Source organism: Rhinatrema bivittatum, chromosome 7, assembly GCF_901001135.1.
Source record: "Rhinatrema bivittatum chromosome 7, aRhiBiv1.1, whole genome shotgun sequence".
Classification (NCBI taxonomy): Eukaryota; Metazoa; Chordata; class Amphibia; order Gymnophiona; family Rhinatrematidae; genus Rhinatrema; species Rhinatrema bivittatum.
In genome coordinates this window covers 205,133,478-205,158,949 of record NC_042621.1, presented here as the reverse complement: position 1 = coordinate 205,158,949, position 25,472 = coordinate 205,133,478, and the positions used below count along the sequence as shown (strand labels likewise).

Sequence of the window (25,472 nt, the reverse complement as noted above, 5' to 3'; positions counted from 1 at the left end):
ATCCACATATTTATTTTGCCTTGATACAGTTATGCAAATGTAATAGTTAAGGACCCATGTTCATTTTGTTACTGGTAGTGTGCACTTTTCACTGTTGGCCAGGTCTCAGTCAGCAAAGTAGAGTCTTATGTAATGTGGTGGTATAGTGACATCACAATAGTGGGATGTGTCTTCATGCTCAGACTATAAAGCCCTGTCTACTGGGATGGGTAGGGTCCTTTTTCCTGCCACCAGCCCCTGGGAGTGATAGAGTTCCAAGGTTGGGAGATATCTACTTCCCAACACACCTGAGCTATGAAGAAAAGTGTTTGTGATTGAGGGAGCAGAGAAGGAGAGGTGAGTGGTTTGGTGAAGTTCAAGAAGTGTGTGAGAAGAAACTGGCTATAGAGCTGGTTCTTAACCAGAAGAGGATAAACTCTATATGAGAAAAAAAAACAAAACGATAATGCCTACTCATGGTCTCTGAAGTAGCCTTTATCTGGAGAAAAAGATAATCTGGAAAAATTGAAAAAAAAAAAGCATCCTGCCTGCTATCACTTGATGTGAACTGTAACCTGCTAATATGTTCTTCTCGCTGCACATAAATACTTGTGTGCACAGGGATGCGCCAGGGTCCACTGCTGCGTAACTTTACTTCTGCTATGAAGTCATAAAACAAAAAAAACTAAATAGATTTGCGGGGTTTTAAGGGTCGGTGGTAATGGGGTAAAGAGGGCTATTAAACTAAGGGGGTTTGAAAGTCTTATCCCTTAACTTCGTGAACTGGGAACAAACTAGGAAAATGGACAATGACGTTGGCATGTGTATCTTTTAAAATTCCCCCACTTATGTGATAGAAGCAGGATTTGCGTGCATCTACTTAAAATGACATGCATATGTTATAAAATGAATCAAGACATGTTATATATATAGATGAAGATTGAGTGTACCTTCATACGACGCGAACCATCTGGGTTCTGCTATTGTGTCTATGAGCCTTAGACTGGCTTCTAATCATTAGGTACCTCAATGTGGTGGTTGAATTATGTTAATGTCCACGGGTTTGCGTACTCTTCAAACCATTATAACTTGAAATATAATGCCAAAAAACTGGCCTTAGACGCCACTTATCTCATGTTTGCTCAGGTAGTCAGTCTTGTGCCGCCGACACCGAGGTGTTTTGGAGCGAAGCTCCTTCAAGGGCAGTACTTTGTCAAGAGAGACTGCTGGAACACTGTGGTAATCTACACAACATAAAACAACGTTATGTTGTTTTATGATCACAACAATAGCAATCTCCATGTTCTACTATTATGATGATAATATCAGAAATGAGTCTCCTCATGGTTAAATTCTGCTTATAGTAGCTTCCTTGATCCTCCCAGGGGCTTTGTTGATAAGCCAGGCCAAATGTCTAGGAGCAGAATATTGAAATCTCTCCTTCCATGAACTAGTTCTGGGCAGGCTTGTTGCTAGCCTGCAGCACTCCACAATCTCCTTGACCAACCTCTAACCCAAAAGAGAAAAAAAAACCCAGCAATAGAGACCCCATTCCTCTACCTGTATCGCTTTATGTACATGTGTATGAGCAGGATGACAAAGGCATAATCTCCCATTCACATTTACCGTTTGGCTATAAAATAGAACCTAGTGGTCAGTGTAAATAGAGATTAAGTATCGTCCAGGCAGAGATGAAGAATGAACAATTTGGGATCAGTGTCACATACTAAATCAATAATTTGTTATGGAAAGACTGCAAAAGTTTAGGTGAGCAGCTTTTGTTTGTATTGTGTCCAGAAACATATTTATTAGTTTTTGAATTTTGCAAAGTGGGACAAAATGCATATACCACATTTTTTATGGAAATAGATTATATACACATATATGTATTTCTTCAAATAAACTGAATAAGGGCCAACATAAATCAAAATATAAAGAAAGGTTAGGGTTTATAGCTTTAAATTAAGACCATATTCCCAACTGCAGGGGATTTATAAGCTTCTGACTTTGATTTAAAGTTTGTCATCCAAACAGATTCTCCTGAAATAGGTCTCAGAGGTGTAGAGTCAATTCCCTGTATGTAATGAAAGGAACTCTACAGCTTATCATAGTTGGAAACTATTCCCCGGGAATGTACTGTATGTGAAAAACAATGTTTATCTGCAAATGGGCAGAGAGGTTGTGATGTTATCTCCTAAAAATAACAGTTTACATTGGAGATTGATCATTATCCTCTAGACTGTTGAAAAGAGACTGCATAGAATTAGGAGATAGGTCTTGCATCTGCAGCCTTCTTTTACAGTTGCTATGAGCAGAAAGAGGAAATCTAGTTATCTGACACTATAAGGAGTCAATGTACAGTACTGTATTAGCGATTTGTTTTGCTTAAATAACTGAAGCCTTGTTTCCTTTGGAAAAATAAGTATATAGTGCAATTTTCAAATATATACAAATGCACAAATAATATTGCTATGTTATATATTCCCATTAATATTCCAATTTATATACAGCTCTGCCTCAGAATGGCATGTTTCTCCCTTCTCTAATGTCTAAGGGCTGGATTTTCTAAGATCGCACCGGTTTGTGAATCGAGCGGTAACAGGGGGAGGGGGTGCGAAGCGGGGGGCGGGCCTGTGAAAGCCGGCAGCGATCACACCACCGCTGTGTTATCGCTGCCGGCTTTCACACCCAATAGCGCCACCATGAAAGGTGGCGCTATTGGGCACGCTACTGGTGGCGATAAGGGGTCTTACCTTTTCGCTGCCAGCGAAGTTTCCGCAGGCATCTGCCCCGATGCTGCCCCGACTCCTCCTCTTCTGGTCCCAATGCCGCCCCGACTCCGCCCCTATCTAGCTATCGCGTGTGATAGGGATAGAAAATGACCCCCTAAGAGACTACAAAGGAAGCTATTAGAGGAAGACTAAACAAAATGTGAAGGTAGACATTTTTTTTTTTTTTACAAACAACTAAAATATACATACTCCAGAAAATGAAAGATAAAATATAACAAATACAAAAATAATGTTAGAAAACAATGCTATTTTAATTTTTCACATTTGTCTTTTACAGTTACTTTAAATAAAGTGAATCCTGCTTGAGTCAATTTGAAAAAAAGTCTAGCTTTTTAATAACTCGGAAGTGTGGCGTGCCCCGTCCATGTCCAGCCCGCACATGAGCCTGCTCACCTCTCTGGCGTCTCTGCAGGTCCCGGGTCGGCCTCCCCAGCTGCAGCCGTGAGCACCTCCAGGCCTCGGCGTCCTGCGGCGGCGGTCGCCGGGCCTTCCACTGCGCATCAGGCCTCACGCCGGAGTTCGGCGCCTCCCATGGCATGGCCACGCCCCTACGCACACGTGTGCGGACCCCCGGCCTCTTGTAGGGCCAGGGGCGGGTCCTAGCTCTGTGGCGTGCCCTGATTGAAGGAACCACTTAAGGAAGTCCCTGCCTGCACTTCCTTGCCTTGGCAATCGGGTCGGCAATGTGTGCTAGATTGTCACTGCGTACTAAGCCTTGTTCCAGTCTCGTTCCAGCGTCCTTCTGTTCCTGCGTCTGTCCATCCGTCTCCCCAGGTAGTACCCTCGGACTGTCTCTTTGGTACTGACCTCGGCCTGTTCCTCGACCTTCCTGTCTGCTGCCTGCATCCTGACCTCTGCCTGCCTCGTGACCTCGTCTCACCTCCGAAACCTGACCTCTGCCTTGCCTTACTACTCCTCGAACTGACCCTCGGATTCTGACCTCTGCCTGATTGACTACGTCTCCTGATTCTGGCACTGTCCCTTGCCTTGTTATCTCCTACGCTGTTCTGGTCTTCCTTGCTCCATCGGAACCTCAGTCTCAAGTCCAACCGTGTTCCCTTGCTGTCCGTGGACACGCCTGTCTACCACCTCTCCAGGAGACCCTGCGAGGCCCACCTAAGTCCAAGTGGCACGGGTCCCTATGGGCTCCACCCGGGGGGGACCGCGGGCTTCCAGTGGTGAAACTTATCCTAGCCTCTGTCTCCTTCAGTGCTCCACCACCTGGGGGCAGGTGCTTTCTGGTCCCTACCAGGGAGCCGTTCTCCACAGCTCCAGGACAAGTGAACATCCCTGAGCGCAACAGGAAGCACTGGTCAGGTATAATGAGTAGGACAGGACATTATGTACAAAACCAGATTTTCAAAATGCATTTCAACATATATATCCATAGAAATAAAAGCCAATAAACAAAGTAAAGATAATACCTTCCTGTCAGGTTAAATATATTTCTAACTAGCTTTTGAGTGTAAAATCCTCCCTACAACAGATTAATGCAAACATCTAAATATGCAAGTAGATTGCATTGTAAAATATCAATGTTTGTTTTCAAAGTTGGAAAGACTAAAGTAAAAGAATGAGGGGATTATTTGAAGGGCCTGAGATAGATATGTTGAGTGTCTTTCATTGCATTACATTTGTTAATGTCTATTTATTTTAAACATGTGCAGAATTAAAAGAGGGATATGAAAGGTGAAGGAGGCATACAAACAAGAGAGTTTGCACTTACAGAAAGACTATGTGCCTCATAAAATAAAGAATTTTCCGAGGGCATAGAATGAGGAAAAGCCTTGTGCCTAGAAATGATATGGAAATATTTGGGATGATGATTTTCTTTTTATAGTTTTTGAGAAAATAAAGGTGCCAACCATATCATTTTAAACAAGATGGAAGTTACAGCCATATGAAAAAAGAAATGAGTTATTTCCCAGTGTGCTAACACAGCCACCACACTACTTTATACAAGTCTAGAAACTAGTGAGAATTTTTTTTTATTTTTTAAACCACTTTGCGGGGGTCCATCTACTAAAGTATATTGGGGCAGATTTTAAAAGGCTGGCGCGCCAATGTTGCATAAGCCACCGGAGCGCACAAAGCCCTGGGACACGCGTAAGTCCCGGGGCTTTGCTTAGGGGGCATGTCGGGGGCGGCGCAGCATTCAGGGGCGTTCCGGGGGCATGGCCGAGGCTTCCAAACCAGTCCCTGGGCTGGGGAATGGCACGCCGGCAGCTGGCTGGCGCGCGAAAATTACGCCTGCCTTGGGAGGCAGTCTGCTCGGCTCGGAGGCAGTCTGCTCGGCTCGGCGCGCGCAGGTTGCACAATTGTGCACCCTCCTGCGCGTGCCGACCCTGGATTTTATAACATGCGTGCGGCAGCGCACGCATGTTATAAAATCGGGCGTAGATTTGTTCGCTCTGGGTTGCGCGAACAAATCTACTCCCGCGCATAACTTTAAAAATCTACCCCATTATAGCTAATGCATGTACTAAAATGTGTTGAATATGCATATTCCATAATGTACAACTACTAATAACATTTACACATTGCTTACACTACATGGTAGCAAAGCCTCCATTCTGGCAAGAGCCAACAAAGCAGCAAGAGTGAGGAAGCCTGTTCTTCTCCTCTTCCTGCTGCTTTCCTGGTCCTGAAGAGGGCAGGGGTGGGGGATACAGTGGTCTCTATTATTTGGTGGGATATCAGCGATTTCTATGAATGTAGGGTAAGACTTGCATCTAGCTGGGGGTCTGCCATGCCTAGGGTAGGGGAGTATCTGGAAGTCAGCCCATGCATAGATGCCCACATTGCATCCCCTGCAAGCTGCACTAACCAGGCCCACATCTCCAGACCAGTAAATATAGGCTACAGATGACCATATATATCATGGCTGCATTAAAATGTCTCTATTCAGTTTAATGTAGCCATTCTAAAATAACCACAAACTGCATCTCATTAGCTTACTTGATAACGTGTTAAACTGCAGTTTAACATGGACATTAAAATCATCTGGTAATATGTGTTACCCAACTGATTTTAACCTGTTTATTAAATATACCACTTTGTGTTTGTGGAAGTGTTTAATAATTTTTATTTCAAATATATTAATTCATGGGTAGGATTGAAATTCCTGATAAAGTAAATGATTGAATGTTCTGGCCTGGAAAAAATGGCCCTCTGCAAGTGTGCCACCTTGTTTTGCTCTTCAGTATGTAATTTTGTGTTAGTGTGGAGGTTTATCCTATATCCTTGTCTGACCTCTAGCCTGTAGCCATTGTAGCATTCTTCTTTACATTTCTTTCACAGGATGATGAACATCACAATGTATTTGTATATTCAGGCATCATCCTCCCCTCATTTTGCATCGACTTGAAGAAGGGAATAGATAGATAGATAGCTAGATAGGAAGATAGATAGATAGATGTATAAGTAGGTTTCAAAGGTATTAAATTAGTCAAGTAAGAAGGTATTACCTTCAACTTGTGTGCTGATCTTATTTTTATAATTTTATGTGAACATAAATGCATTACCTTATTTAAAAATCATATCTTTTTATTTTTGTTTGCAAAGTACAAATTAAAAATAAATAGTGTTTAAAAAAAAACAATTCCTTACTGCACTAGTTTCATGACAAAAGGGGTTTAGAAGTCAATTCAGGAAGCCATCCATTAAAAATGTTTGTTGCTGACCAGAAAAAAACCCATTCTACAGTTTTGTTATAATTCATTGCAATGATTTGGACTACTACATTACACTTTAGATTTATAAGTCACCCTACTCCAACAGAGGACCCAGGGTGTCTTAAAGTATTTCATCAGCAATTACATACACCGTACATCAGATACAATAATATATCAATTAGTATAGAATATATGTTGTGCAGGTTGGGCACTCTGGCCAGAGGCCGACCTTGCTTACCTTAGCCGTGGTGCAACTGATGGGGTTCCGAGGCCCATTGCTCCCACCTCGTGATTGCCCTTCTCCAGCCGGCAGCGTGGCGGGATGCTGCAGGCTGGCTCGGCGTGGCCTGCAGAGCATTTGATGCCACCAGAGTTCAAACAGCTCCCTAGGCACACACACGTCGTTTCCTTTTGAATTAAAGGGCCAGTGTCAGGTAATCGCGGGCCCTCTCCGATGACATCATAGTGCAGGGACTATATAAGAACAGTCCCTGCACTTTACCAGTGCCTTGGCAACAAGTCTCCTAGCCTGGCTTCCTGAGTTTCCTATGTGTCTCATGAAGTTCCTGAGCTCCTATCCCATCCTGTTCTTCGAACTGATTCCTGTCTCAACCTTTGCCTGCACACAGACCATGAGTATCGCCGCCTGCCTTCACTTTAGCCTAGACACTGACTATAAGTATCACCGCCTGCCTCCATCTTAGCCTGGACATCTACCACAGAGACCCTACGTAAGTCCAGCCGGCCACAGCACCCAATGGCTCAACCAAAGGGGAACATGGGCTGGTAGTGGTGAAGTTCCAATGGGGTCTCTGCTCCTCTCCAGCTGAAGGTAGGGACTCCCCTTCAGTCCAAGGGTCCACATCCAGAACAGATTGCCAAGGCCATGGATCCAGCAGAGGCTATTCTGGGCCTAGCTCAGATTATGGAACAGCAAAGAGTCCTGGAGAAACTATCGGTGTCCATGGAGCATCTCAGTGCCCACCTTGACTCCGTGGTACCTGCAGGTGCTGCTGCAACCCTATCCATGCCAAGTCTTCTGGTGCCGGTTCCACTCATGCCCATTTCGCTTCCTGGTCCTCCTCGTTATGCTGGGGATCCACAGCGATGTCGGGGATTCCTTAACCAGTGCAACATGCAATTTTGCCTTCAGGCTGTGCTATTCCCAGACAGTGTTACGAAGACTTCCATCATTCTGTCCTTACTTGAGGGTATGGCTTTAGCCTGGGCTTCCCCCCTGTGGGAACGCTCAGACCCCATTTTCCAAGATCTTCCCCGATTCATGGACCTTTTTTGGACAGTCTTCAAAGAACCAGGTCATTTGGCGGCTTCCGGATCTGAACTCCTGCGTATCCGTCAGGGCGGGTATTCCCTGGCGAATTATAAAGTTGAATTTCATACACTGGCTACTGAACTACATTGGGGAGAGGACTGCCTCCAGTCTATCTTTTGGATGGGTTAGCACCCAGAATCAAGAATGAGTTGGCAGCCCATGGTGTTAGTACCTGGAGCGTGGACCCTTGTTCTGAGGTAGAGTCTATACTGCCATCAAGTGGAGAATGCCTCATCGGTCTCTACCGTCAGATGGCGAGGCCTGTTGCGGATGTAGACCAGACTTCACCCTGGAAGCACGTGGTCCCCCCAGGAGGAGCCCGTAGGGACACAGCCGCTGGGATTTAGGCCACTCCTTGAAGACAGAAGATGGTCTGGATGCAGGCGCCTCCTGCAGGTCGTGGGTTCCAGATGGCTGGCGCCTCCAGCAGGTCGGAAGTAGTCTCTGTAGAAATGTTGAAGAAACTCCAGGAGTCGTCCAAGACTCAGAGTCCAAGGAGTAGTCCGCAGCCAGTCCCGAGGTCGGAAACCAGAGCGGGGTCCAAAGCCAGCCCAATGGTCGATATCCAGAGAGCGGTCCAAAGCCGGTCCAAGAGTCAAAGTCCAAAGCGTGATCCGAAGCCAGTCCAGGGGTTGAAGTCCAAAGCGTGATCCGAAGCCAGTCCAGGGGTTGAAGTCCAAAGCGTGGTCCAAAGCCAGTCCAGTGGTCGGGGTCCAAAAGAAGCAATCCAACGAGGAGGACAGAGCAGAAGCGGGACGAAGAACCAGGATACCAGGTACACAGGAACCAAGCAAGACCTCAATACTAAGGCAAGGTCTGAGGAGCAGACTTTGCCTTTAAATACCAAATCTAGGAGGAAGTGCTGCAGGAGGGAGCCACGACACTTCCTGTCGTGGCCCCTTTAAATGCTGTCTTCAGCCACATGCGCGGCCCTAGAGCAGAGGAGAAGGGGGCGGAGCCACCGCCGGAATCAGAGGCCCGTGGCAGGCCACACAGCGTCCCAGGCAGCGCGAGGAACATCGTCTGAGGCTCCCTGCACCTGGGGGAGCCTCAGCGGAGACCCGACACCGCGGGTAGGGGTTCGGTCCCAGCCGCGGACTGCCACGGCCGGCGGCCATGACAGTTGGCCCCGGTCGCGGACTGCCGCGGCCATAACACATGGACTTGCAGCTGTTGCGACAGATGTGGACCCTTGGGCCGAGGTGGGGTTGATGCAACCCATAGGCGAGAACCTACAGGTCCCCACCATCGGCAGATGGAGTGGGCTGATAGGCAGAGGCCGATGGAGCTTCACCGATACCAGCCCTCATTCCCCGTGGGTTGAGCCTTTGAGTGCCGGGGCCGGCAGGACTTAGGTGGGCCTCGAGGTTGAATGGCAAAAGAGGTTGGTTCAGCCCAGAGACAGCAGGCGATGGGTGGTGTAGTCCTACACTGGACTGGATAAGGTAATGGAACTCGGGCGCCAATGGAACATAGGCTGACTGAGGTCGCTTGAGCAAAGGTAGGCCAGAGCCTAATAAGTCCACGACCAGGGAGTAGGCTAGAAGAGGTGTCAATGACAGACTTGGATCAGGGCCAGCAGCAATGCGAAGGTCGTGGCAAGCGATGCTGAGATCTGATCACGGAAAAGTCAATAGCATTAGTCAATAGAGACAACGGTCAGGGACTGGAGATTGGCTGTAGCGTAGTCAGGCATAGCAGAGGTCTGGACCTGGAGACAGGCTGTAGCGTAGTCAGGCGTAGCGGAGGTCTGGGCCTGGAGACAGGCTGTAGCGTAGTCAGGCGTAGCGGAGGTCTGGGCCTGGAGACAGGCTGTAGCGTAGTCAGGCGTAGCGGAGGTCTGGGCCTGGAGACAGGCTGTAGTGTAGTCAGGTGTAGTGGAGGTCTGGACCTGGAGACAGGCTGAAGCGTAGTTAGGCATAGCGGTCGAAGTCTAGGCAATCAATACAAAGCATAGGCAGGGCAGGAATGAAGAGAACAGGAACCAGGAACAACGAGGATCAGAAATGAAGAGTAGCGATGAATCTCTAGCAGCAACAAGTACTCGAGTAGCGAGGAGACCTGTTGCAAAGGCAATGCTACGGAGCGTGGCCTGAGCTTAAATACAGTGAAGAGTTTGACGTCATCTTCCAGGGCCGCGGCCAGGTTCCCACTGCGGGCCCTTCATAAGGATCAGCGATGCATGCATGCGTGCCTAGGGAGGGGCGCGGGTAGTGGTGTCTCTCCGCGGACCACGCGGAGAGGCCCGAAGAACAATGGTATCCTGACCTGAAATGCTGGGGACTATGGCAGAGCTGGAGGCCAGTGGTCGGAGCTGGCGGCCCACCGCTGCTAGCGAGAAGGAACCAAGAGCTGGAGTCCTTGTAAGAAGATGAGAGGGCCGTGCCGCGGGTCTGACGTGGATGGCATGCGTAACACCAGCCTCTCTGGATGGTCTTATCAAGTTAACAGGCAGGATTGACCGCCACCTGCAGGAGAGAGCCCACAAGGTATAGGGCCCGAGGAGGCATGGAATTACCATCAGTCACCTCTGACATTCTTCTCCCACCTCACGTCCACCTTTATCTCCTGAAAAACAGACAGAAGAACACATGCAGTTGGGTCGTGGTCGCTTGTCTTTAAGGAACGCTGGAAGCGCTAACGGGCTGGACTCTGCCTGTACTATGGAGAACCCGATCATCTAATCATTCGCTGGCCTATCCGTCCGGTAAACTTCCGGGCCTAAGACTCATCAGGGGTTTGATCCTAGGTCTGACCTCACCTGTTCCCCCATTAATGCTGTCAGTAACACTCTCCGTGGGAAGTCGTGACTTCTCCACCTTAGCCTTAGTAGACTCCGGAGCCAGTGGGAATTTTCTGATGCAAGATCTTGTGGAGCAGTTGTTAATTCCTACTCATTCTTGCCCAGTACCATTGACTCTCTCCTCCATTCATGAGTATCCTCTCCCAGGGAAGATCACATACATCACCACTTCGCTGAAATTCTGCATGAATCCACACCACTTGGAATGTCCCACCTTTTATGTCATTCGGAAGACCATATATCTAGTGGTGCTCAGCATTCCCTGGCTACAGCCTCACAATCCCCAGTTTGACTGGTCCTTGCTTCAGCTGACCCAATGGGGCCCTGATTGCCAAAAGACCTGCTTGAAGAAGCCCACTGCTCTACCATGCTTACCCACCTCTTTGGTCCCTGATTGCTTACCTCCTCAATACTCCCAGTTTGCAGACGTCTTCTCCAAAAGGCTGCAGACATGCTTCCCCCACATCAGGAGTACGACTGTGCCATCAATCTGATACCAGGTTCCTCACCTCCCCAAGGACAGGTCTATCCAATGTCCCTACCAGAGATCTGCGCTATGTCAGAATACATGGAGGAAAATCTACAAAAGTGCTTCATTCGACAATCTTCCGGCCCGGCAGGGGCCAGCTTTTTCTTTGTGGGCAAGAAGGACGATACCCTTCATCCGTGTATTGATTACCGTGGGCTGAATGCAATCATTGTGAAGGACCAGTACCCACTACCACTCATAGCCGAGCTGTTTACCATTTACAAGGGACAAAAATATTCTCCAAGCTGGATCTCCATGAAGCCTACAATTTGGTCCAGATACATGAAGATGACAAATGGAAGACAGTGTTAAACACCAGGGATGGCCACTATGAGTATCTGGTCATGCCATTCAGACTCTGCCACGCTCCTGCCATCTTTCAAAACCTGATGAATGAGATTTTCCACGACTGCATGGTCATGTACTTAGATGATATCCTGGTATTTTCCAAGGATCTGCAGTCTCATTGCCAGGATATCTTCAAAGTGTTTCAGCAACTGCGGGAGAATCACCTGTATGCTAAACTAGAAAAATGCATTTTCGAAAAAGAGACCCTTCCTTTCCTAGGCTACATAGTCTAACCAAGGTTTCCATATGGACCCAGCGAAACTTAAGAGCATTCGGGACTGGCCACAACCTAGCTGCTTGCGGGCCCTTCAGAGATTCCTGAGCTTCACAAATTATTACTGCAGCTTCATTCGGAACTATTTCAAATTGGCCGTGCCACTCAAAGCCCTAACATGTAAGGAGGCCAACGCTAAGCAACGGCCCACCAAGGCTGTGGTAGCTTTCCAAACTCTCAAAGAGGCCTTTCTCCAGAAACCGTGTCTCCGAAATCCAGATCTGAGATTTCCTTTTGTAGTGGAAGTGGAAGCCTTGTCCGAAGGAGTAGGAGCAGTGCTCAGTGAGCACAATTCCTCAGGAACCTTGCACCCCTGCTCCTTCTTCTCCAAGAAGTTTTTCTTGGCCAAGCAGAACTTTGCCATTGGCAACAAGGAATTCTTAGCAATCAAATTTGCATTTGAAGAGTGGCGCCAGTGGCTCAAAGGAGCCCAACACCAAATTACCATCTATACGGACCACTTAAACCTGCAACATCTCCAGCAGGCTCAACGCCTCAACCCACATCAGGCTCGTTGGCCTTTCTTTTTTATGTGCTTTGAATTCATGCTTTGCTACAGACCCGCAGCCAAGAATCTCTGGGGTAGATTTTAAGAGGCGCGCGAACAGCCTACTTTTGCTTGCGCATCAGACTCAAGCAAAAGTACGCTGGATTTTAGTAGATACGCGCGGAGCCGCGCGTATCCACTAAAATCCTGGATCGGCGCGCGCAAGGCTATCGATTTTGTATAGCCTGCGCGCGCCGAGCCGCGCTGCCTCCCCCCGTTCCCTCCAAGGCCGCTCCGAAATCGGAGCGGCCTCGGAGGGAACTTTCCTTTGCCCTCCCCTCACCTTACCCTCCCTTCCCCTACCTAACCCCCCCCCCCGCCCCTGTCTACACCCCCCCCTTACCTTTGTCGGGGGATTTACGCCTCCCGGAGGGAGACGTAAATCCCCGCGCGCCAGCGGGCCTGCTGCGCGCCGGGCCGCGACCTGGGGGCGGGTACGGAGGGCGCGGCCACGCCCCCGGGCCGTAGCCATGCCCCGTACCCGCCCCCAAAACGCTGCCGACACGCCCCCGCAACGCCGCACGCTCCGGCCCCGCCCCCCGACACGCCCCCCTCCGAGAACCCCGGGACGTACGCGAGTCCCGGGGCTCTGCGCGCGCCGGGAGGCCTATGTAAAATAGGCTTCCCGGCGCGCAGGGCCCTGCTCGCGTAAATCCGCCTGGTTTTGGGCGGATTTACGCGAGCAGGGCTCTGAAAATCCGCCCCTCTGTGTGGATGCTCTCTCTCGCTCATTCAGCTGAGAGGAAGCTGCTGAGCCTTCACAACATATCATTGATCCAGCTCGAATCCTCCTCTCCGCTACTGAGACCGTCTCTCCTAGGAAAACAGTGGTTCCCAAAAGAATCCGGATTTGGGGATTTAGGATTTTCAGAAGGCGTTTGACAAAGATCCTCATGAGAGGCATCCGGGAAAAGTAAAAAGTCATAGGATAGGTGGCAATGTCCTTTTGTGGATTGCAAACTGGCTAAAAGAAAGGAAACAGAGAGTAGGATTAAATGGAAAATTTTCTCAGTGGAAGGGAGTGGGCAGTGGAGTGCCTCAGGGATCTGTATTGAGACCCTTACTTTTCAATATATTTATAAATGATCTTGAAAGAATTACGACGAGTGAGATAATCAAATTTGCAGATGATACAAAATTGTTCAATCACAAGCAGATTGTGATAAATTGCAGGAAGAACTTGTGAGACTGGAAAATTGGGTATCAAAATGGCAGATGAAATTTAATGTGGATAAGTGCAAGGTGATGCATATAGGAAAAAATAACCCATGCTATAGTTACACAATGTTAAGTTCCATATTAGGTGCTACAACCCAAGAAAGAGATCTAGGCGTCATAGTGGATAACACATTGAAATCGTCGGTTCACTGTGCTGCGGCAGTCAAAAAAGCAAACAGAATGTTGGGAATTATTAGGGAATGGTGAATAAAATGGAAAATGTTATGATGCCTCTGTATCGCTCCATGGTGAGACCACACCTTGAATACTGTGTACAATTCTGGTCGCCACATCTCAAAAAAGATATAATTGCGATGGAGAAGGTACAGAGAAGGGCTACCAAAATGATAAAGGGGATGGAACAGCTCCCCTATGAGGAAAGACTAAAGAGGTTAGGACTTTTCAGTTTGGAGAAGAGACGGCTGAGGGGGGATATGATAGAGGTGTTTAAAATCATGAGAGGTCTAGAACAGGTAGATGTGAATCGGTTATTTACTCTTTCGGATAATAGAAAGACTAGGGGGCACTCCATGAAGTTAGCATGTGGCACATTTAAAACTAATCGGACAAAGTTCTTTTTTACTCAACGCACAATTAAACTCTGGAATTTGTTGCCAGAGGATGTGGTTAGTGCAGTTAGTATAGCTGTGTTTAAAAAAGGATTGGATAAGTTCTTGGAGGAGAAGTCCATTACCTGCTATTAATTAAGTTGACTTAGAAAATAGCCACTGCTATTATTAGCAACGGTAACATGGAATAGACTTAGTTTTTGGGTACTTGCCAGGTTCTTATGGCCTGGATTGGCCACTGTTGGAAACAGGATGCTGGGCTTGATGGACTCTTGGTCTGACCCAGTATGGCATATTCTTATGTTCTTAAGGTTTTGTCTTGGTCTCACCACTCCCGTGTCGCTGGCCACCCAGGATGTGCCAGGACCCTGGCCTTACTTCAGCAGTTCTATTGGTGGCCTAATATGTGCAAAGACGTCTGGGCTTATGTGGACTATTGTCCAGTCTGCGTGCAACAGAAAGCTCTGGTAGAACGCCCTTGGGAGCAGCTACAGCTACTACTGGTCCCCAAGGAACCGTGGACACACATATCCACTGAAGTCATTGTGGACCTCCCAATCTCACAGGGCAAGACAGTCGTCTGGATGGTAATTGACCACTTCTCAAAGATGGACCACTTCACGGCACTACCTGGCCTTCCTTTGGCTCCACAATTGGCTCAACTCTTTATACAGCATATCTTTCACTTGCATGGGCTTCCTAGGCATATTACTTCAGATCGGGGTACCCAGTTCACTGCAAGATTTTAAGAAGTTTAACATAGCTCTAGATTTCATGAACGCTTATCATCCCCAAGCTAACAGTCAGACTGAGCGGACTAACCATTCTCTAAAGCAGTTTGTGAGAATCTATGTCAACACTTGACAAGATGATTGGGCTAATCTCATACCTTGGGCCGAGTTCTCGCATAACTCGCATCCCTGCATGGCCACAGGAGCCTCGCCATTTCAGATCATCTACGGCAAACAGCTGCTTCCACCACTGCCACTGTCCATCCCATCTCCAGCAGATCAGTTGACGGCCGAGAAGTTAAAACAAATGTGGAATCCATACCCAATGTTTGATTAAGCAAGCAGGCTTGATAGCCAAAAGGTTTACAGACCACCACCACAGACCGCACCCCAGTTCCATTGAGGAGAGAAAGTTTGGCTCAGCACCCGCTACATCCGCCTAAGGGTGCCATCCATGCATCTGGCCCTTCACTTCATTTGTCCCTTTAGTGCTCAAACAATTGGGGACCAGTGACATACCAACTTCGACTACCCCCTTCACTAAAGATTCATAACTCCTTCCTCGTCTCTCTTCTTAAGCCCCTCATACTCTCCTGGCCCACCCGGAGAGTACCTGATCCGCCACAGCTTGCTGCTGAGAGCGACACTATCTATCAAGTGCATGAGATCCTGGAAGTTCGGTGACTAGGTCGAAGGTGGGAGTACCTTCTGTCTTGGGAGGGATAAGGGCCAGAGGAGAATTCATGGGAATCGGCTTCCAACATCTTAGACAAGAACCTAATTAAGCAATTCCATGTGGATCATCCAGGGAAACCCAAGCCTCCAGGAGGGCTTAGAGGGAGGGGTAATGTTGCGTGGGTTGGCCACCCTAGCTAGTGGCCGACCTCGCTTACCTTAGCTGCAGTGCAGCCAATGGGGTTCTGAGGCCTGCCACTGCCACTGGAGCTCACCTCTGTTGCCTCGTGGTCACCCCTCCTCCAGCCAGCAGCGCAGCAGGATGCTTCAGGCTGGCTCAGCATGGCCTGCAAAGCGTTTGACGCCACCAGGGTTCAAATTGCTCCCTAGTCATGTGCATGCATCATTTCCTTTTGAATTAAAGGCCAGTGTCAGGTAATCATGCGGCCCTCTCCGATGACATCATAGTGCAGGGACTATATAAGAATAGTCCCTGCACTCTACCAGTGCCTTGGCAACAAGTCTTCTAGCCTGGCTTCCTGAGTTTCTGAGCTTCCTGAGTTTCCTGTCCCATCCTATTCTTCAGACTGATTCCTGCCTCGACCTTTGCCTGGACACTGACCATGAGCATTGCCACCTGCCTCGAACCTTGTCTGGAATAAGTTACATGCATATCCTCTGATAATACATACAATGATAACAACTAAATCAGAGGTCAAGTTAACATTTCATCATTATTTTTATTCCATAACAAATGTTTACCCAAACATATTTTTTTACATCTGCAATTAATATTGCAATTAGACCATCACATATAAATCATCACACTATATTTGAAAGTATCTTGTTTTCTAACATACTACCCAAGAAACCCCCCCTCCACTCATGCACACTTCTCATCCATATCTCACACACACATTCCCCCACATTACCCACTTAAAAATATACAAAAGTGTACAAAAAATAAAAAACTATATTGCCTTAAAAATACAGTCCATTGCTCCTGCCATGTGTCAGGGGTCGACCAATGGCACCGGTAGCCCCTGTGACATAGTGAGGGCAAAGGCTATCGGCGCCATTTTGAATACCGGCAGCCGACAGCCCGAGTGCAAGAGATCGCGCCAGGACCCCTGCTGGACCACCAGGGACTTTTGGTAAGTCTTCGGGGGGGTCAGGAGGGTGGGGGGTGTAGTTAATTAAATTTAAAGGGTTGGGATGGAGGTTTTTTTGGGAAACGAATACATACGTAACTAATGAACGGATTGGGGTCCCCCAAGAACGGATGCAACGGATTTGGCTCCCCACGAATACCGAATGGGACGAATCCGAACCTCCTGCACATCCCTAATGAATCCCAAATTTAAAGTGTCAGAAGTAAAGAATAATGGCAGAGGGCATGGTAACATTAGACCTAAATGTAATCCGTTTTACATGAAAAAAAAATGGATTACTGAATGAAATGTCTTCTCTTCTGCAACAAATTGTTTTGAACCAAATATAAATATTTGATTTAAGCTTTATTTTGTATCCCCATTCCAGGAGAAAGTTTGTCTTGAATTCTGTATATAAATCCAAAGCGGGAGTGTTTATATTCCAGCAAGAGTCATTAAATACACTCCAAGTTGTATAACATGAAAAAAGTTCATGGACACTAGCAGGAGACCGTATGTCTCATAGCTGAATCAACACCGACTCAAATATACAAATGATATGGAAGTAAAATAAGTTCAGCCCGGGCAGAGAGGACCCCTTGCTTGCTAACACGGCGGGGGCCGAGTAAAGGATGGCAGCCTTGCTTGGTTAAAGGTGGGTAGTCGAAGAGGAGCAACCCAGTTTATCTTCACTGCCATGCAGCATGGGTACAAGCAAACAGTAGTTTTGATGTCTGAGATTAAAAATAAAGCTGCAGCCTCTTATATCCAAATAACTGTGTGCTGTGTTTAATGGGACTGGGCCATTACATTCGTCGTGGCTGGCAATGTCAATAAAATATGGGTACTAAGCCAGTTTTTAAAATTCATCCTGTTGGTTACCATTCAAAAGATCAGAGGTACTAGAGTGTTTTTCCAATTTTGAGTTTATGGGGAAAATTCCTACTACATCTAATTTTTGCTACGTGCCTGAATTTTTTGGCTGCCTATTGAAACCCAGCTGCTATAAACCAGAATATTCAAGGAGTCTTTGTGCCCAAGGAGTTATTTAAATTGATTTCTCCAGAAATCTGAATACTAAGAACTGCTGTGTTCATGTCAGTAACTAAAGATTTTGAAGAGTAGACCTGTCAAGAAACTCTTTTAAGTTTCAAATGCTTTCAGCAAGCACATAGAACAAGATGAATTAAATTTTTACATGAAAATTCTCATTAAAAGTCAGTCATACATATTAAAACAAATGGCAAGAACTACATTACTAGTATCCCCTAGTCATTATTATACCCATCAAATTAGACATGCAAGGACGTTATTGAAATTGTAACTTTTCCAAGTGCATGCCAGTAGTAAGAACTGTCACTTATCAAGCTTAGATAAAACAATTGAAAAGGCAACAAACAAAAAAATATTAATAGTTCACTTAGCATCTGAATATGAATGAATGAAATAGCTTAATTTTCATTTAGTTTAGTTTCAAAAACATTTAGGTCACAAGAGGATTGGTAAAAATGAAAGTAGTAATTCTTGTATCTTTGCCTCACCTGTGATAATGGTTTCATCTCTATAGCTCTTCTAACTTAGATATTATTTCCCTAGCCACATATCTCATGCAAAACTCCAGAAGCAATGGAAAATAAAGTATCTTTGTCACTGATATATTACTATAGCACTTTGCCATTGAGAAGGTATATTCATACAGTATCTAGTCTCCACTGACGTTGTGATGTCTCTTTAAATTTTATTTGTGCTTCTTAGATGTAAACCACCCTTTCCATGAGGTGGTAGAAAGAAAACACCACAACACCTCTCCATGATGTTACAATTAAAAACATGTATTGTTTTCCCCGAATATAGGGAAGAGCGATTGTTACATGAACATTTAAAAATAATGAATTAAAGAATTTGAGTTACTGAAATAATGAGTTCATTAAAGAAATTATTATGAAATTTTAAAATCACCAAGTGCCGATATTCAAAAGCTACATAGCCACTGAATATCTGGCTATGTTCATTGGCTGCCACCAGGTAAGTCTCTTATCTGATTAAGTAGTTAGACGGATAACTCAAAGGTGGGGCATGGGTGGATCGGGGCAGTTCTATTTATCCCAGTAACTTAGCCTGATAAGTGCTGATATTTGGACTTATCCGGTTAAATTAACTGGATAAATTGGACCTGCCATAGAGCAGGTTTAACTTGGTCAGATATAACTTACCTGGCTAAATAACATCAAATAGAGGGATATTCACTATTCAGCAGCATAAGCTGTGTTGCTGAATATCCCTTGAAAGTAAGCCAAATATGTTTTATCCAGCTTACTTACCCATTTGCTTTTCAATATTGACAGCCACATGATTTATGCAAAACCTCTGTTTATTTCAAATAAACTGGCAATAAAAATTTAAAAAAGAAAAACGGAACACAAATATTTTTCTAAGGTATCACAGTACAACTAATAAAGATTAACATGAAATTAATCAATCTTTGTTTTCTCAGATTTTCATTTGAACAAGTATTAACTTTTCTTCTTTTTATTACTTTCTAAATTATTTTCTTCTATTCTTGTAGGTCACTCCAGTAATGTTGCCAAATTTGTCTAACTTATTTATTGTTTTATCTTTCCAGTTATTCAGATAACACTGAATATTCTAAATCAGATAAGTATACTTTAATTTACTGAAACTGATACAAATATACTAAGGGCTTTAAGATTGTTTATTGTTTTCTTAAAATTTACCTTTACTTTCAGTTTATAAATGAAACATAATCCATTGCTGCAGGTAAGTGATTTATGTTCTAAACTCATTTGTTCCCCTTTTTAGGTTCTAATTTAAATAATCAGAGATCTGATAGCAATAAATTAATGGGGTGCAGGGTAAGTGCAATATTTTCATGAGCTCATAGTGTCACAAGGTGGGCACCTAGAAGAAAGTTCAGTCACTCTGGTAAGGTGAAGTCATCTGTCACTGTCTTGTTGTTTGCCTTCTTCTTGCTTCTGGTCTGCCGGATCCTCTGAAAAGGAAAAAGAATACCTGTCTTCCCCAACCCTAAAACATAACTCAATAAGAAAAATTGATGATTATGGATAGATTTGAATTTATTTATTCATTTTATTTGTTCTGTCAAGTAATCAGAATGCTGAGCTACTGATTCAGAATTCTACCCCTGGCAATTTAAGTTTTAATAATTTTATTACATCAGATTAACGGTGTCACTCTGATGACCCTGAAACCCTTCTGATTTATCTATCCAACACTTTTTCACAGTATGCTTTTTTTTTTATTAAGAACAAATTAAATAATTTTCCATCAATTCTGCTAAAAAATTAGTATTATGGAAGTCTCTCAAATCAAGTCACTTCTTATGTGAATTGAATCATAAAAGAAACTTGAAGTATGTTCTCTTTCTTCCCATATACACTAAACATAATTTTCAAAAGGATTTATGGGCGTAAAAGCAGCGCATATTGTAGCAATTTTCAAAAATCATTTACGTGTAAAACCTTTTGAAAATTCTGTGAAATTTCAAAGGCATTATGCATCTAAAAATAGCAATTTTCAAAAGCCCATTTATACTCAAAGTCTGCTTACTCATGTAAATCTAGTTTTAAACACGTAAATCCTTTTGAAAATTACCTCCACAGGAGGTTCACAGACCTTTTTTTATATTGTTTTGTTGTCTTTGTTGATTTTCATTTCATTTGTTTGTTTGTCTCTTTTCATTTATTTAAAATGAAAAACTATTATGTTCCGGAAGGTCTTATCTATAGACCTCTCTGTCTGCCTCAGCTCCTCCAGGTCTGCCACTCTAGCCTCCAGAGATCAGATTCATTCTCTGAGAGCCAAGAGCCAAGTGCACACATACAACCTTTCACCGGTGGGTAAAAAATCATACATATAACATTCAATGCAGAAGACTGGAAGGCCCCCCTCTTGCTGCTAGATTGCTACCTTCAACTTAATTGTGTTGAGTTCTTAATTAAGTTTAGATTGCTAAGGGAGTAGGAATGTATAAATAAGAGTCCTTCAAACTTATTGGTATCTTCACTATTAATTTGGTAGTGACCTGCAACAGGATAATTAAATGCTTGATAAGAGAAATTCTGTGTTTTACATAAAAGGCTGATTGATTTTTAATGTGAACGTGTTGCCTGCCTATAAATCAAAGGATTAGCTAGGGGTGAGTGTGAGAGGGATGGGAGGGAGGAAAAACTTACTTTAATAACAAAGAAAAACATTGAAGTTGTCCCTAGGCCGTCTCGGGGGGGCAACTATGCTGAACATTTAGGCCGTAAAGAACAAAAGTGGATTTTTACTCTAGATACTGTAACACCTAAAGGCTTAAACCATGAAGTTGAATGGTACCTTTTTACAAGACTTCTTTTCATTATCTGTACGGCAATCAGTCCGCTTGACTGTGATTGGGCGCTTCAGGGTTATGGGTGCCGGTGATTGGTTCCCCTGAGTTTTGTGATCGCCTCACCTGAACTTTCGCGCCTAAACTCTGCTTGGTTTAAATACCTGTGTTGTACTGAGGGTTAATGCACTCCCTGCTATGCTGTAAGTTTCTGCATCCAGGTATGTTAACCTGCTTATTCTGTTATATGTCATTACTTTTAGTTCGGCGTTAAGTCCATTTTTGTGTCCTGATCGTTGATATGTTTTGTTTTCAGATTGTTATAAATTTGGTGGTCCCTCCCGATGCAGCCTCCGGCGAAACACGGGACCGTGTCGGGGGACTTTTGTAAAAATACCTTTTGGAGTTGCCGCAATAAAATTATACAATTCACTTTATATACCCTGAGTTTGGAATTCCTTGATCGGGACTTGAACTTTGTTGGTCTGCACTTTTTCTTTTTCGATTATTCTGTTTTCCTAATAGGAGGTATATTGGTGTGTGACGCTTTCCCTGGTCCATACACCGTCTGCTTGCTTCCGTTCCCGGGTCCAAACCTTAACCGAGCTTCCCTGGTCCCTTGGAAACTCAAATAGCAGTTTAAACGTATTTATCTTAAAAGTCCCCAGGTGGGATTTGAACCCTCACCACCTGGATGAAGGCAGATGCCTTCCCCACTGAGCCAGCAACTCACTTTCCAACCAGTGGCTTCAGAAGTCCCTCTCAAAGTCCATAGTTCAAAAGTCCGGCCCCACTGGGCCTAACTGCCACCTCCCTCTGTACCTCTGGGACCTCAGCCCTTCCCCAGAGGTACAGCCACCCACCGGCAGTCCTCCAGGCAAAGTATCCTTGTCGTACGTCCAACAACAGAAGTCCCCGCGCTCACCTTCTCTGTAATAGTTGCAGCAGTCCTTCACACGGTCGGGGAATGTCCAGCCTCGAAGTCTCCCAGAGCAGACAGGAAATCCGATCCTTCCTCCTCGGGACCCTCAGGAGACTGAGACTGCTCTACTAGGGAGTCCTTTTTATCCTGTGGAAACTCCTCCTCCTCTGCCAGCTGATTGGCTCCAGGAAAGTCCCACCCTTTACCTCCCACACCTGTGGTTCTTCTGTCCTTGTCACATCCGGGGGAAGGAACCAAGGGACGTCTCTTGCCTGGTGTTGATGTATTTCCTCCCCCCCCCCTTTCCTTGAATCTTTGGTTCCTAGCTTTATTCTTCCTATCTAGTCTAGCATAGTGACCCCGTCACATGGTGTTTAGGGCCTGGTTTAATATTTGTAGTGTTGCCATTTCATAGGCTCAGTTGTTACTGTTTGAATGTGTTCCATAATACAGGTGTAACTTTTACAGATTAGTTTGTGTGCATTATTGCAGATCCTGGGAGTATGTTAGGTGCTATATTTCTGTTTCCATTTCTCCAGGTTTGCACTGCATGCAGAATGGCTTTTTTATGTTTCTATTCTAGTTTCTGTCTCCATATTTGTAATATGTGGTCTTTCTATATTTGGTGAAGGTTGGTTTTGAGTGTGTGACCAAGGTGAGGTATTTTACTCACATGTAGGCATTTGTATCAGGCTTATTTGTTGTGTTTTCTCAATAGGATATGCATTGGTAGTAAACTGCTGTCTTTTTGTAGTAGGGCTATTGCTCCTGCTAGTAGAGAGAGTTTGTGTTGCTGTTACTGAGAGGACACCAGAATATCTTTTTTGTATGGTGAGTTGTACAAGGAATGTCCTAGCTCTGCTCTGCACTCATTGTTGGGGAACGGGGGGGGGGGGAGGGTTCCTGAGGATGCAGAGTGTATGTTTATATTTAGCCCCATGACAGTAATGTATTCAGTGTGACATACATACAGTGTGTATGTATGTCATACATACATACAGTGTGACATACATACAGTGTGAACCGATATGATATCCTGGATGAATGTCGGTATATACATACAGTGTGACATATACATACAGTGTGTATGTATATGTCACATATACATACATATACATACATATACATATATGTATATACATACAGTGTATATACATATATATATGTATATACATACATATATATATGTATATACACTGTATGTATATATACATATATATATGTATATACATATATACATATATATGTATATACATATATATATATGTATATACATACAGTGTGACATATACATACATATACATACATATACATACAGTGTGACATACGGTATATACATACAGTGTGACATACATACAGTGTGAACCGATATGATATCCTGGATGAATGTCGGTATATAAAAATTTTAAATAAATAAATAAATAAATAAATACATGTGAGAACCATCTGTCAGATGTATTCCGACAGAAGAAAGGTTGACTACCACTGAGCCAGACTATATCCCAACACTAACTACAAAGAAACCGAGCCTACCTCCAGGTCCCTATCACTAGCCACCCTCTCCTTGAAGAAGTATTTCCTAATATTGGTTCTGAGTTGTCTCCCCTGGAGTTTCATTTCATGATCCTAGTTCTACAATTTCCTTTCCAATGGAAAAGATTAAAAAATTATGCATCATTAAAACCTTTCAGGTATCTGAAGGTCTGTATCATATCTCCTTTACACCTCCTCTCTTCCAGGGTATACATATTTAGATTCTTTAGCCTTTAGGCTTTCACATGTATAGTGTAATACACATCTTGGGTACTGAAGATATTCAGTCTATGAGTATCTTCAGCATCTAATATGTGTATTACACTATACAACCAGAAAACCTGCAGTCTATTATACTTCTTATGAAATCATTACTTTAAATTGCTTTCAGATTTCATCTATATTTTTTAGGTTATATTATCTCACCTCACTCTGTCATGCCATATTATATGATATCAGACTTGATGTAACATAACACGTTATGAATATTAACTAAGCAAATACCATGCATACAGATGTCAGAAATAATTTGTATTAAAATTTGTCATCTCTTCTAATCTAGGTGTAAAGAAGCAAATCCAGCCATGGTTCTCCTGTAAAAGGAAGTCATAACTTTGCAGTGTGAGTAGTCAAGTACATTGCAGCAAAAAGGTCTGATAATCTAAAAGCCTAAACAGAGTTAACCAAATGTTAGAAAAAAAATATATATAGGAAAAAATAGGGATTATAGCAGGATTTGTATAGAAATATGGGTCAACAAATAAGTTGTAGATAACGTTTAATTAGACTTGAAAGCGTAAAATAACTGTACCCTATTCAGACAATTAAGGATGTGCTGTTATTTTAAAACAGAAGAACATCAACGATATTTGTTATATCATTTTGTGTCATTTCTCATTTGAACATGTACTGGTCAAAAAATATGTATATTTACCAGGCGCTGGTAAAAGGAGCCGGTCAGAGCAGCCGTCGAAGATACACGGAGCTCAGCTGACAGCCCTTTCAACGCCGATGTCCACAGCAGTTCTCTTAGCCGCTATAGCAAATTTCCACAGCGTCCTTGCGGTCTCTCTTGATAATGCACAGCCCGTGAAGAAGGAGCCTCGCTCCGAAACACCCCGGTGTCGGCGGCACAAGACTGACTACTTACGCAAGTACTATATCAGTGGTGGCTAAGGCCAATGCGTTCATAATATTTAAAGTTACAAAAAATAATTTGAAGAGCACGCAAACCCGTGGACAGCAACATCAATCCAACAACCAATATTGAGGTGCCTAATGATTTAGAAGCCATATATGGCTCATATACACGATAGCGGAACTTATCCAGTTCGCATCGTATGAAGGCACACTCAATCCACATCTCAATATAACAGGTCTTTATTTTATGTATTTTAAAAAAATAGCATGTGTTATGAAAAACTGCACACTAAAAACAAAATGAATAAAGCAAATGAAATAAAAAGAATTAAACAAAATAAAATATAAAACAAAGAGGATTATTTAATAACAGCCCATATAGGGATGATCTCTGCTTGTACAAAGTACATGTGGATGTTAGTCCTAATCTTCAAAACAGACTAATATGCATAAGTCCGCTTTGAAAATTAGAAGACTGCACGTACCTTAGCATGGCATGGGTGCACATATTTACACTGCTCGAGAGTAGGTGTAAATGTCCATGTGAACATTTTTGCAAAAACCTTTGAAATTACAAAGGACATATGTAAATGATTTCCCTGCCTAAACTCCACCACTGGGAACATCTATTTGCAGCACACATAAAAGTATGCACAAAATTATTTCCACCACATATTTTTATGTGTTCAACTCCCTGGGCCATGTTCGAAAACTCCATTTGCATGCTTAAATGCTTTTGAAAATTACCCCCAAATGAACATTTTTTCCAAGTACACCCCTACTGATAATAAAGATCTGGATCCAAACACTTCTGACTATGTTTTTTTTATAAGAGTACTGCTCCAACTCCAGTGTCAGTTTGGGGAAGGCCTTGCCCCCTTGGGTTGCTAAAATCCTGTT

At 44.2% G+C, this 25,472-nt stretch overlaps 1 long non-coding RNA gene across 1 annotated transcript; it reads left to right on the top strand.

The window, feature by feature from the left end:
* Positions 1-223: 223 nt before the first annotated feature.
* Positions 224-24,852, top strand: LOC115096260. The gene is made up of 4 exons (XR_003858003.1): positions 224-336; positions 19,247-19,496; positions 23,995-24,053; positions 24,370-24,852. It is a non-coding gene; the product is annotated as an uncharacterized LOC115096260 (long non-coding RNA).
* Positions 24,853-25,472: the final 620 nt, after the last annotated feature.